Raw genomic sequence first — 13095 nt, 5'->3', positions numbered from 1 at the left:
CCCTGTGTCCTGTCCCGCCATCCCTTGTCCAAAGTCCCTCTCCTGGAGCCTCTTTAGGCACTGGAAGGGGCTCTAGGGTCTCACTGAAGCCTTCTCTTCTCCAAGCTGAAAAATCACAATTCTCTCAGCCCTTCCTTAGAGGGAAGGTGTTCCATCCCTCTAAATATCATGGTGACCCTCTTTCCTCCCATCTCATGAAGTCACACAATGCAAATCCCAACTGCTCCCCAGAAAAAACAAGAGCTATTTGCTAAAGCCCTGATAATGTTTAAAAATATATAGTCAAACATCATGCTAAGTGGAGGCCTGATAAATGAAAGTCCATCTCTTACACTAACCTTCGAGGTAAAATTAATAATTAATCAGTAAAGCCAGGACATGGAATGATTGCTATCAATATTTTAATGCTTTTACTGCTAATTTCATTCTCCCTCCGTATTCTGCTGCTGGAGAAGCAGAAGAGCTGCGTGTGCGCTTTCAGTGCGGTCCCTGCCTCAGGGCTGGTGCTGGGGGAGCAGTGTCACCCACAAGGGTGCCCCAAACGTCCCTGCTGCCAGAACCCAAACCCAGTGTCCATGCTTTGTTACACGTGTCTGGCACCGGCACGTTCTAGCCTTCCACGGCATCAGCTCCAAGCCAGGGCCACTCCTATGGAGCCAGCAGGCAAAACTAGGAGGGGTTTAATGAAGATAAGCAAAACTCAACTGAAATCTTCCCCAAGCATTAGAAATACCTGTTCTCTCTCCTACAGCACAGCAAGGAAAACTTTGGCCCAAGAGGAAAACTGCTGGGAAAACTGTGAGGAGATGACTCCAGGCGGGTGCCAGGGCCCAGGAGCCAAAGGAAGGGAAATGAGTGCTGCCCTCACTACTGGAAGGCAAAGTGTGTCCTGCCTGCTTTATTTACTCTTTATTAGTCTAATGAGGCTGTTTCCTGGGAGTTTAATTACCATAATAGAGACAATTCCTTTCTTAACCCTCTTTACAGCCTGGAAGAGAAAGAGCCTCTGACAGAGGAATGTGGAACACAAGCACTGCTGTGTTTGCATGGCCCGAGCAGAGCCCCCAGAGCCCTGACAGCTCAGGCACGTGGCCACAAAGCTCCCCCCGTGGGGGTTCCTTGCCACGGGGGGGTCCCAGCCAGGCTCCAATGGCCACCCTCGCCCAGCAGCCCGTGAATGGCCGAGCTGGAAGGCAGTGCCGCAGAGCTCTGCTGCAGAAAAATTAAGAGCACATGATTAATGCTACATAAAATGTGTGGGTTCCCAGCCCTTTGAAATCATACCTCTTCATCATTTCCATTTACAGTTTACTAATGAAATTAGATATGGTAAAGGGTTCCTTTCTTTCTTTTTTCCCTTAAATTGACTGTACATTTTTTTAGAGTTAAATCAACATATTTTCCATTCCATATTCAGCAAGAAATCAGACAATTAAATATGAGGGGGTTTTTTCTGCTGCTGCTAAGAGATATTTCCATGGTGTTGCCATAATACATACAGCAATTTACTGTATTAGACTTACATGTCTGTTACTCTGCACAACAGATACAACAGATCAGATCAGAACAAGGTAAAGAGGCAGCAAGGATGAAAAGCACCAGACCCAAGAGGAGAAAACACACGGGCTCTGAACAGCCACAGCAGAGCTGTGCTCACCCAACCACAAGGCTCTCCCAGCCCACTTCATGCACAGCTACACAGTTCAGACTGTAAAAGCACACTGTAAAAGCAACTGCTAAACCCAGAATAAAACTGTGCCGGAGTCCAAAATCCAAAACAAAAAATCCTTGCCTAAGTTTCTTCTAATCCAGCCTCACAGAAGGGATAAGGCACAAAGTCCTGATTCCTGGGCACCACGGTGTTGATGACAGGAAGCCATTAAAACATCGCTGTGGGGTCACAGTCAGATTAAATGAGGCCAGAGACAAGGGTCATGCTGGTGTGACACATGCACAGTGTGCAGGTGAGTTATACATGGGCTGTGTCCAGGCATGTTACACATGTGCACCGTGCCCAGGTGAGTAACATGCCGTGCCTGTGTGTGATACACATGCCATGCCCACTGCAGCCCCAGCTGAGTCCCTCCCAGGACAGCTCTCTGGCATTGCTGGCCTCTGAGACCACTCACTGAGCACTGTCCAGCAACCGACAGTGAACTCTGGGGAATGCTCAGATTCTGCTCTTTAAAAACATTGCGGGGAATGGGTGTTTACACAGCTGTTACCTCAACTAACACTGGAACTGTAAAATGCAGGTGAAATGAAATAACTAAAGGCATTTCCCCCGAAATCCTGATCACAGAGTTGGCCCAAGAGCAGAAAGGTTTGGGATCCTCGCATTCTGATGCCGCGTGTTTAGATGAACACTATCTTTTCCGCAGTGCAGTTTGAAGGTTTGGGCTTGGCAGTAAGAAACTGCACTCTCACTAAAATTCATCCATGGATATCCCCTTTGAACGCTTCTTGGATGGTTATTTTCACTAACATTGTGTTTATTAGCAGAACAGAGGGAGGACTGTAAAGCAGGATCACGGGAGAGTTTGATTTCCAGGCAGTGATGAATGGCGGGGGAGGCCAGGTCACCCGGCTGCAACATCAAAGGGGCGACTGAACCAGCAGCACACTTGAAGTTAGTTAAAATGCCATCACCATTTTCTGAGTTTTGCTTTTTTCTTACATTTAAAGAAATTATATTCCCTAGTGCTGGCCTCAGCCATTATTTCCAGGTCTCTGATGATACCCAGGACTCCATAAAGGCATTACCTGCTGGTGTGCCAGGGAGGATTTGCCACACGGTTTGACTGTGATACGACGCGCTCCTGTCCTCGCCATGTCATTTAAAGAGCTCCAACAATGCACCTTATGCACCTTCCCGTGGGCCTGTCCCATCCTAAGGCACCAGGATTAAACTGCCAAGGTATTTGTGTGGGGCTGGCTCCTTTCGGGCTAAAACTGGACAGATTGTTTCAGAGCTCTGCCCTCCTTTTCTGTCCACAGGAGTGAGGAACCAGGTGTTCTTGGGGTAGTACATAGCAAGAGAGGCAAGTCCTAAGCCTTGGAGCTGAACCAGACACAGGCTAAGGAAATACAGTTGTCTACTGTATACACATTTACAGTTAGCAAAGGTAAAAGCAGTCTCAATCCGACTACTAAGCACAAGATATGCCAGCCAAACTGCTTTGGGTTGGAAGGGACCTTAAAGCTCATCCAAGGGAAGTGGGAAGGGACACTCCTGCCTTGGGAGGGGACACCTTCCACTGTGCCGGGGTGCTCCAAGCCCCATTCAATCTGGCCTTGGACACTTCCAGGGATGAGGCAGCCACAGCTTCTCTGGGCACCCTGTGCCAGGGCGTCCGCACCCCCACCGGGAAGAATTGCTTCCTGCTGTCCCAATTAACCCTGCTCCCTAAATATGCGCAGTCAATATTCCTAAATAATTAGTATGCGCATTGAACGAACCAACTCCTCAGTCAAGTGTTACTAAAGGCGGGTGGAACACAGAGAAGACCTGCGGTAGGTCACACACACCTGCTGGGGCCTCTCCATCACCGGCTCCTCCGTCCGCCGTCGCTCAGCGGGGCTCTGGCTGTCCCTGCCGGCTCCTTCCTGCAGGAGTTCCCCTTCCCTGGCGGAACGGGCCCGTGCTTAGCGTGCCCGTCCCTTCCATCGGGGCGTTTAAGCAGTAAGCGTCGGTGATTTCTGTAATTGAGCGGCTCTTCGTGCGCGCCACGTTCCCGCCGCGCCGAGCCCGCTGCGGCGGCTCGGGGCCAGCGCGTGCCCCCTCACGGAGCGCGCCCCCCGCGAGCGCCCCCCGCGAGCGCGCTCCGCGTGCCCCTCACGTGTGACTGCTCCGCGTGCCCGCTCCGCGAGCGCCCCCCGCGTGCGCGCTCCGCGTGCCCCTCACCTGTGCCCCTCACCTGTGCCCCTCACGTGTGACCGCTCCGCGAGCGCCCCCCGCGTGCGCGCTCCGCGTGCCCCTCACGTGTGACCGCTCCGCGAGCGCCCCCCGCGTGCGCGCTCCGCGTGCCCCTCACGTGTGACCGCTCCGCGTGCCCCTCACGTGTGACCGCTCCGCGTGCCCCTCACGTGTGACCGCTCCGCGTGCCCCTCACGTGTGACCGCTCCGCGTGCCCGCTCCGCGAGCGCCCCCCGCGTGCGCGCTCCGCGTGCCCCTCACGTGTGACCGCTCCGCGTGCCCGCTCCGCGTGCTCCTCACGTGTGCCCCTCACCTGTGCCCCTCACCTGTGCCCCTCCCGCGTGCGCGCTCCGCGTGCCCCTCACCTGTGCCCCTCCCGCGTGCGCCCCCCGCGTGCCCGCTCCGCGTGCGCGCTCGCGTGCCCGCTCCGCGTGCCCCTCACCTGTGCCCCTCCCGCGTGCCCGCTCCGCGTGCGCCCCCCGCGTGCGCCTCACGTGTGCCCCTCACGTGTGACCGCTCCGCGTGCGCCTCACGTGTGCTCCTCACGTGTGACCGCTCCGCGTGCCCCTTCCCCGTGCGCCTCCCGCGTGCCTTCCGCGTGCCCCTTCCGCGTGCCGCACACGCGCACACAGGGAGGCAGACACACAGACAGACAGACACACACAGAGACACACAGACACACAGACACACAGAGACAGACACAGAGACAGACACACAGACACAGACACACAGAGCAACACACACAGACACACAGACACACACACAGACACACAGACACAGACACAGACACACAGACACACACACACAGACACACAGACGCACACAGACACACACACAGAGCAACACACACGGACACACAGACACACACAGACACACACAGAGACAGACACACACAGAGACAGACACACACAGACACACACACAGACACACACACAGACACACACAGACACACACACAGACACACACACACACACAGTGACAGACACACACAGACACACACACAGACACAGACACACAGACACACAGACACACACACAGAGACACACACCCACCCAGACAGAGAGACAGAAGATGCCGACAGACCGACACCCACACCCATACACCCCCTCACCCCCCCCACTCCCGCACCCCGCGCGTGCCCGCGCTGTGCGCTGGCCCGGGGGCACCAGGGGGCAACCTCGGCCCGGGAACGGGCACGGCCGGGCCAAAGGCGGGTGAAACACCGCGGAATGAACCAGGACACAGCACTCACACACACACAGAGCACACACACACAGCACACACACAGCACACACACAGCACACACAGAGCACACAGAGCACATACAGAACACAGAGCACACACACAACACACACAGAACACACACAGCACACACACAGAACACACACAGCACACACAGAACACACACAGAACAGACAGCACTCACACAGCACACACACAGAACACACAGCACACACAGAACACACACAGAGCACACACAGCACACAGAGCACACACAGCACACAGAGCACACACAGCACACACACAGCACACACACAGCACACACACAGAACACACACAGCACTCACACACACAGAACACAGAGCACACACAGCACACACACAGCACACAGAGCACACACACAGAACACAGCACACACAGAACACAGCACACAGAGCACACACACACAGAGCACACACAGCACACAGAGCACACACAGCACACACACAGAACACAGAGCACACACACAGAACACAGCACACACAGAACACACACACAGAGCACACACAGCACACACACACAGCCCCCCGGCCGGTGGCCGGAACGCCCCGGGGTGACCGTGCTTACGGGCACGGCTGTGCCCAGGCGGACCGAGCAGGGCACCGATGGCCGCGGCCTGCGGGGACAAGCGTGACACACGCGTGATGCCTCCGGGATCGAGGGCAGCGCCATCCTGAGCGGGGAGCGAGGCGGGGAGAGGCTCGGCTCTCTCCCTAATAAATTTTACCTACTTTTCACACATCGACAATATTAAGAAGAAAGAGCAAAACAAGTTTGTTTAAAACCCAACCTCCAGTAAAAAGGCTTTGGGAGTCACAGAATCCCAGAATGGTTTGGCTTGGAACGGACCTTACAGTTCTTCTCATTCCACTCCCTGCCATGGGCAGGGACACCCTCCACCATCCCAGGCTGCTCCAAGCCCTGTCCAGCCTGGCCTTGGGCACTGCCAGGGATCCAGGTGCAGCCACAGCTGCTCTGGGTACATGTGCCAGGGCCTCAGCACCCTCACAGGGAACAATTCCTTCCCAATATCCCAGCTATCCCTGCCTGGCAGTGGGAAGCCGTTCCCTGTGTCCTGGCACTCCAGGCCCTTGCCCCAGTCCCTCTCCAGCTCTCTTGGAGCTCCCTTAGGCACTGGAAGGGGCTCTGAGCTCTCCCTAGAACCTTCTCCTCTCCAGGTCAGTGCAGAACCCACCCAGAAACAGGCTGGGCTCCCCCGGAGTGCTCTGCTTCACGGCACGTCTCAGAGCACGGCGGGTACATCACAGGGATGCTGAGTCCCCTTGGATCACCAGCTTTCACGGATCACAGGGGGAACACAAAGTCTAGAAGACGTGCCCAGGCCGTGGTGTAATGCTGGACATTCCTGCGTGTCAGGCTTTCCTAAATTATCTCCTGGGTAAACAACCTAAAACCAGCCTCTGTGCTCTGACGTACACTGCCTTGTTTCCCTGGGCATTTTGCCTCGGCCAAGAACCCGGGCCTTTGTCCCAGATTTCTATCTGAAGAATTGCATATATTTATCCAGGCTGGTCCAGCCTGACCCGGACTGCAAGGGCCCAGCCCTGCCCCTGCAGCCAGACCTTCCCCCCTTCTCCTCCCTCTCTGCAGTGACAACAAATCCATCGCCACCGTGTTCACCCAGCATTATCTTGTCAAACAGAGAGGGGGGATAATATTGATCCTTTTCTCCAATTTTAAAAAGAGGGTGAGGGCTAAAAAAAAGGAAAAACCCAAGAAGGGGAAAGCGGACAAAGAGAGGCGAAATCAAACCCCTGAGCAACAAAGGAAGAAAACCAGGTGGAAGACGGGAATTGTTTTCTGAAGGCCAGCTAAGTGGAGAATTGAAACGAGGGAGGCTCCGCGAGAGGACTGGGGGATGAAAGGGAGCGAGGGTAAGAAACACAAGGGCTATATAAGTCTGAAAATGGCTAGAAAGAACAAGGGAGAGAGGAGACAAGAATGAAAACCTCTGATGTTGGCAGGAAATGTTGTGATTCTAAAGATGAAACGACTTGTGGGGAAAGAAATTGGGAAAAAATACCCCTGTGTATTTGCTAGGGTGAGCTCAGGCAGCAAATGAAGCACGGCAGAGGCAGCTGCCGGACAGCGCTGGGCAGGAACGGGGCGGTGCAGCGTCCTCTGAAGGAGAACTCGGGGTTAGGAGATTCCATCCCTTCACAAGGCCAGGAGTTTGCCAAGCCTGCTCCAGCTGCAGCTGCAGATGCAGTTTAAAAACCCGAGCGGGAGGCCCGTCCCCTGTGGCGGGACTATTTCTTCTACGGCCATAAGATTATGGCCATGAGGGCAATAAGGAGAGACGGGGCTGGAGAGATCCTTATAACTGCCAAACTCATCTGAGACGAGTAACGAGGGACGTACACAGAACCCAGGAGGAGAAACCCAACGGCTTTCTTACTTATCTAGGAAATGATTACAGAAAAGTTTATCGTGCGTATTTTCACTGTCCCCTGCATGTTGGGGGCTCCAATTCCTTTGGACGGGCGCCAGTGTGTTAGGAAAAAAATGCTGGGGAGAGGGAAGGAATAGATTTACTAGAAAAAAACTGCATTCCTTCCAACCTTTCTGCAGCTTCTTAAAAACATACAAAAAGCCTCCTTCAAGCTGCTCAGTGCCATACCAATTTCCTGTGTAGACCTGGATATTAGTATATGTTTTTCTGTGTCTCCAAAGTTTCCCAAGTTACCTAATGCACGCTCAGCATGGAGCATTTTTAAATGAGTTAGTCTTTATTGAATTATGATTTCCAGCAGTCACTAATAACAAAATTCAAATTGCTCCAGCAGACGAGGATTTGAAGAATGCTGAGAAGAAACTGAGTTTTTAAGAGACTCTAGAAGAGCCACCCACTGCTTGTGTATAGTAACCGTGAGCCTCTCAACGGAATACTTCAAATAGTTAATTAGATTTGCTAAAAAAATAATAAAAAATCAGTCATTAGGCGTTCCCACTCTGGAGACGCTGAATAAAGGCTGTTACTGGCACACCTACGGCTCTGGCAAAAATGAAGCTAAAAAAAGGGGGGGTTTTAAATAAAGTTTCAGGTTTTCCTCACACCGTCCCTGCAGTGGGCACGATGCAATTAGCAACACATCTAAAGGAGAAAGAGGAACTTTTATTCCATTAGGACTTCTTTTTTACCTCGGGAATTTCTTCAGGCTGCTAAAGAGGCATTTTTCAAGCGAGGAATAATAGGGAAGCTCGGAGCCCATCCACAGCACGCGGGGCTGGGAACTGCAGCTCACCTGCAAACTGAATTTGCTCTATTTTGTTAACCATTTATTTTGTCTTTACTGGCTGTTCAAAGGGAAGTGTGATAATCCCACTGTTCCTCACTCGCTCAGCGGGGAGTTTAATCTAATAAAGCTATTACAGCCGAATGGATTAAAGCAACGTGAAGCATTAGTAATTTGAGGAGCAGTTAAAGAATGTTAAAGCTGAGCCTCTGCGCGGATTCTTCTCCAAACACGATCCCAGAGATGAAAGCAGAGCTGCTACTCAATATGTCATTTTTCAGGCACAAAATTTAATTCTTTCAGCCTCCTCATCCAGATGTTTATAGCGAGGAGCAAGAGGCTGCCCATTACTGAACGACTGCTGAAACCAGAGGCTGACCAGAGTGGGCAGGCTTTCCGTCAACCCAGTTCTCATTAATCCTTCTGTTACAACAATATCTTTTTTAGAAAGAGATGTACATGACCAAAGTCATCTGATATGAAGTATTAGGATGAGATGCAGTATTAAAAACTGAGGACTTAATACTGTTCCCTGTCTCACCCCCTTGGAGCAGCAGACGTGGAGCATCACTGCCAGGAGGGCTGAGAGCCACAGCACGGCCGGGCTGGGATGGATGGATGGATGGATGGATGGATGGATGGACGGATGGACGGACGGATGGAGAAGGACTGCAGAGCCACAGCATGGCCAGCAGGCACAGGTTGGATGGATGGGTAAATGGATGGATCTGGAAATGGAAATTAATACATTCAAAATTCCTCTTCTGGTCTTCTTTACTGTATTTCCCATGAGAAAAAACTAGCTCCATGATGACGTATGCATCGATAAATTGCAGCAAGAAAATTTCTAGGAAATTCAGGGGGAAACTTGGAAACTGGACTTGAAGCATGAAAGCAGCTAGCAGCTTAACTATGAAAAAATCTATTGTCTCTATGTGATGCAAGTTCCACTTAATTCAGTCACTGGTTAATTTGTTTCTTTGTTTAATATGATAGAAACCCCAGGGATCGAATAATTCATAATAAAATTATATTAGTACTTTATTTTTGTCATTTCTGATTGCTCTGAGCAAGCATTATTGAATAGTTTGATCATGGGATACAGAAAGTTACCATTTAATTAATATGAAAGGTGCCTAAATTTTGAATAATATTGAAGAAAAAAGCCTTAGGACGTGGCAGGAGAGTCAGAGTGTTATTAACTCTCTTGCTTTCTGTGCCGTGCTGGCTGTCAGCTTTGGGTGCACTTCGAGTTAGGGATTTGATCTCGAAAGCCTGGAGTTGCTCAGGACGCTGTGGCCAGCACCCAACAGCTGGACTGACACCATGGAGAAGACGATGGGTGTGGATGTGGAGGGGTGCCAGGGACTGGCTGCCACCCGCCGGGGTTCTTGGGTTTAGGGGTCGCTCATCAGTGATAACCAACTACCAGCCAGGCTCAGGAACCATCAACTTGTTACTGAGACTTTGACAATGGCCACCAACACTGGGGCCACATGTTCACACAGAAAGTCACCCAAAACACAGAGGTGTTTTTTAATTGAAATCAGCAAGGTCCACCTGCCTGACATTATCATAAGGCAAAAGGAAATTTCAGGGATTAAAGGGGCTCTGGAAGCTCCCTAAACAAAAAAAACAAAAACAAAAAAAAAAAAAACCACAAAAAAACCAAAAAATCCCCCAAACTCGTATGAAAGAAGGAACAAGTGAAACCTGGTCTATAGAACCTTTAGCCAGGAGGTTTCACAGCATTCCTAAATCTGTGCCCACCTTTTAACACTCATATAATGGGAAGCTTTGTGGGACACTCTGGCCAAGTCACCCTTGGCACAAAGTAGGTTATGCTCTTTAATATGGTTGGTAGAAAAGGTAACAGTTAATTAGCACAGGAGAGGATAGTGAGGAAAAAGGGGAATCGGCAACACAGCTGGCAATGAAAATCGATGTTAATAAGCAGAAGGAAATGTATACTAGAGGCAAAAACTAATGTATTTATAGACTCTACAATATCCCAGATCAACAGGTCAAAACAAAACATGTTTCTGTAACACATCCTGTTGGAGTATCCCAAAGGAAGTCACTGCAGACACCAACACGGCCAGGTTAAATCAACGAGATTTCCTAATTAACTCTAATAAGTTTAGAAGGACATTAGACCTTGTACCCCAGGGTTTCTGTCAGTCTTTTACTACTGGAGCAAAGTAAGAGACACATTTTGGGGCAGGATTATGGGGCACCGGTGTCCTCTGAGATTCTTGGGTTTTCCCCTAGAAGATGCAAGAACCATTACGGCCAGGGATGAGGATGAACCAGCAGAACAAAACAGACTCTGCTTTCCCTCAGCACAAAGTCACATTAGTTTGAAATCCCAGAGTCTCTGATTCAATTTGGGAGCTGCACTGGCGTCCCCAACAACGCAGCTCATCCATCTTACACCGTTTATGCTGCTGAGCCTCTTTGTGGCTTGTGAACCACCCAGCTCAGCTCTGCAGCTTTCATCTCGCTGAGCACGCTGCCCGGGATTACACCAACAGGAATTTTTAAGGACACTTTCTACTCATGTCTTTAAAAATGAGGCTTTCTACACACACATCCAGATATTGTGATTTGACATTCCCACAGAAAACTCAATTTTCTCCCCACAGGAACAGGCCACTGAAGGTATTTATAAAGGTGTTAGAGCTCATTCTGCTGCCTTCTGTAAAGACTGCACATATTCCTCAATAATGTTTAGTACAGTAATTTCAAATGCAAATTATTTGGTCTTTGTTGATATGACCACCGAGTGGGATGGAGCCTGAGAAGTTTGCACAAGTTTCTCTCTGTCATCTCTATTTCCAACATGCAAAGGCTTTTTCATTGCTGGGAGTAACTGAATAAATGTTCAGGTAATATCTAATCAACCCAATCCCCATTTTCAGGCCTTAAGCACTCGCCACTACATTGGCCAACAAACACGGGATGTTGCCATTCTTCACCTTTCCTGCCAGATACAGAAATGCTGTTTGTTATCAAGCAGCTCCCTAAAGAGAGGGTTGCAACTTTAATGGTTTTCATCTCCAAATCCTTTGAAGCCTTTTGGAAAGTCCCTGATGCTCATTACCCATCACTGCCCCACGGCCGTGGATGTCTGCACTTCCCAGACCCTCTTTAACCCTGACCTGCACACAGAAGGTACTGGAATGGCACCATGAGAAAACCCAGGACAAGCTGGTTACTTTCATATTTCTCTTGGACGGTTTATCCAGTACTCCCAGTTGATTAAACACCACCAAGGGGAATTCCCGTTTGGCTGCAGGAGGCTGAGCTCCTTTGCTGACCCCAGCATTCCCACAGCCTGCAGCTCCCTCACACTGTCAGCGTCAGGCCCTCCACAGAGCGCCTGGGGAGAGCTCACACCAGTGCTGGGTAACTTACCAGGGCACATCTTCTGCCAGCTCCTAGCACCTGGTAGCTCGGTTACTTCCTGAAGCATGAGATTTGGATGCCTTGGGATGTTTATTTAATGTATTTGGGAGCACTTGAGTTATTCCTCCCAACATCTCGACTTTCTTGCTTTGCTGAAATGTTTGGCTCCAAAGCACTTCAGGACACATTGTCCTTCGGCAGAGGGAAGGTGAGAAAACAGGCGGGGCCGGTTCCCTTCCCCCCTCCTCCCAGCCCTGCTATTCCTCCGAGACCTCCGGCATCCTCCAGCAGAGTGTGGAGTCAGCCATGTGCTAATTCTGCACTTACCGCTGGCTAATTTAATCGCTCCCTTTCCAGCCCTGCAACCAGAAGAAAGTGTTCCTCTCCGCTACAATAACCTTCCTGCTCGGCCTGGGTGCAGTGCCAGCTCCGGCGACACTTTGCTGGGGTGTCCGGCACAAGTGCAGCCACCGGCCGGGGCCCCGCCGAGCAGCAGGGACCGGCAGGGAGCCCGGCATCCGTGTCCTGCCCGGGCTGCCCGGGGTGTCCGGAGCAGCAGGGACCGGCAGGGAGCCCGGCATCCGTGTCCTGCCCGGCTGCCCGCAGCAGCAGGGACCGACAGGGAGCCCGGCATCCGTGTCCTGCCCGGGCTGCCCGGAGCAGCAGGGACCGGCGGGGAGCCCGGCATCCGTGTCCTGCCCGGGCTGCCCGGAGCAGCAGGGACCGGCGGGGAGCCCGGCATCCGTGTCCTGCCCGGGCTGCCCGGGCTGCCCGGAGCAGCAGGGATCAGGAGGGAGCCCGGCATCCGTGTCCTGCCCGGCTGCCCGCAGCAGCAGGGACCGACAGGGAGCCCGGCATCCGTGTCCTGCCCGGGCTGCCCGGAGCAGCAGGGACCGGCGGGGAGCCCGGCATCCGTGTCCTGCCCGGGCTGCCCGGAGCAGCAGGGACCGGCGGGGAGCCCGGCATCCGTGTCCTGCCCGGGCTGCCCGGGGTGTCCGGAGCAGCAGGGATCAGGAGGGAGCCCGGCATCCGTGTCCTGCCCGGGCTGCCCGGAGCAGCAGGGACCGGCAGGGAGCCCGGCATCCGTGTCCTGCCCGGGCTGCCCGGGGTGTCCGGAGCAGCAGGGACCGGCAGGGAGCCCGGCATCCGTGTCCTGCCCGGCTGCCCGCAGGTCCTGGAGCAGCAGGGATCAGGAGGGAGCCCGGTATCCGTGTCCTGCCCGGGCTGTCCGCAGGTCCTGGAGCAGCAGGGACC

At 52.5% G+C, this 13095-nt stretch overlaps 1 protein-coding gene and 2 long non-coding RNA genes across 3 annotated transcripts in view; 2 read left to right on the top strand and 1 right to left on the bottom strand.

Moving 5' to 3' along the window:
- The window catches only part of WWP2 (WW domain containing E3 ubiquitin protein ligase 2), a 119084-nt gene that overhangs the window by 26104 nt on the left and 79885 nt on the right, over positions 1-13095 (bottom strand). The window lies entirely within an intron of this gene.
- Positions 1927-2662, top strand: LOC137480991 (uncharacterized). Its single transcript, XR_011003238.1, has 3 exons — positions 1927-2018; positions 2256-2393; positions 2500-2662. It is a non-coding gene; the product is annotated as an uncharacterized lncRNA (long non-coding RNA).
- Positions 6424-8586, top strand: LOC137481506 (uncharacterized). The gene is made up of 2 exons (XR_011003515.1): positions 6424-7071; positions 7984-8586. It is a non-coding gene; the product is annotated as an uncharacterized lncRNA (long non-coding RNA).

The sequence above is a fragment of the Anomalospiza imberbis genome, chromosome 12 (genome assembly GCF_031753505.1).
Source record: "Anomalospiza imberbis isolate Cuckoo-Finch-1a 21T00152 chromosome 12, ASM3175350v1, whole genome shotgun sequence".
NCBI classification, from domain to species: Eukaryota; Metazoa; Chordata; class Aves; order Passeriformes; family Viduidae; genus Anomalospiza; species Anomalospiza imberbis.
Note: the sequence above shows the minus strand (reverse complement) of the source record. Positions and strands in the feature narration are given on the sequence as shown.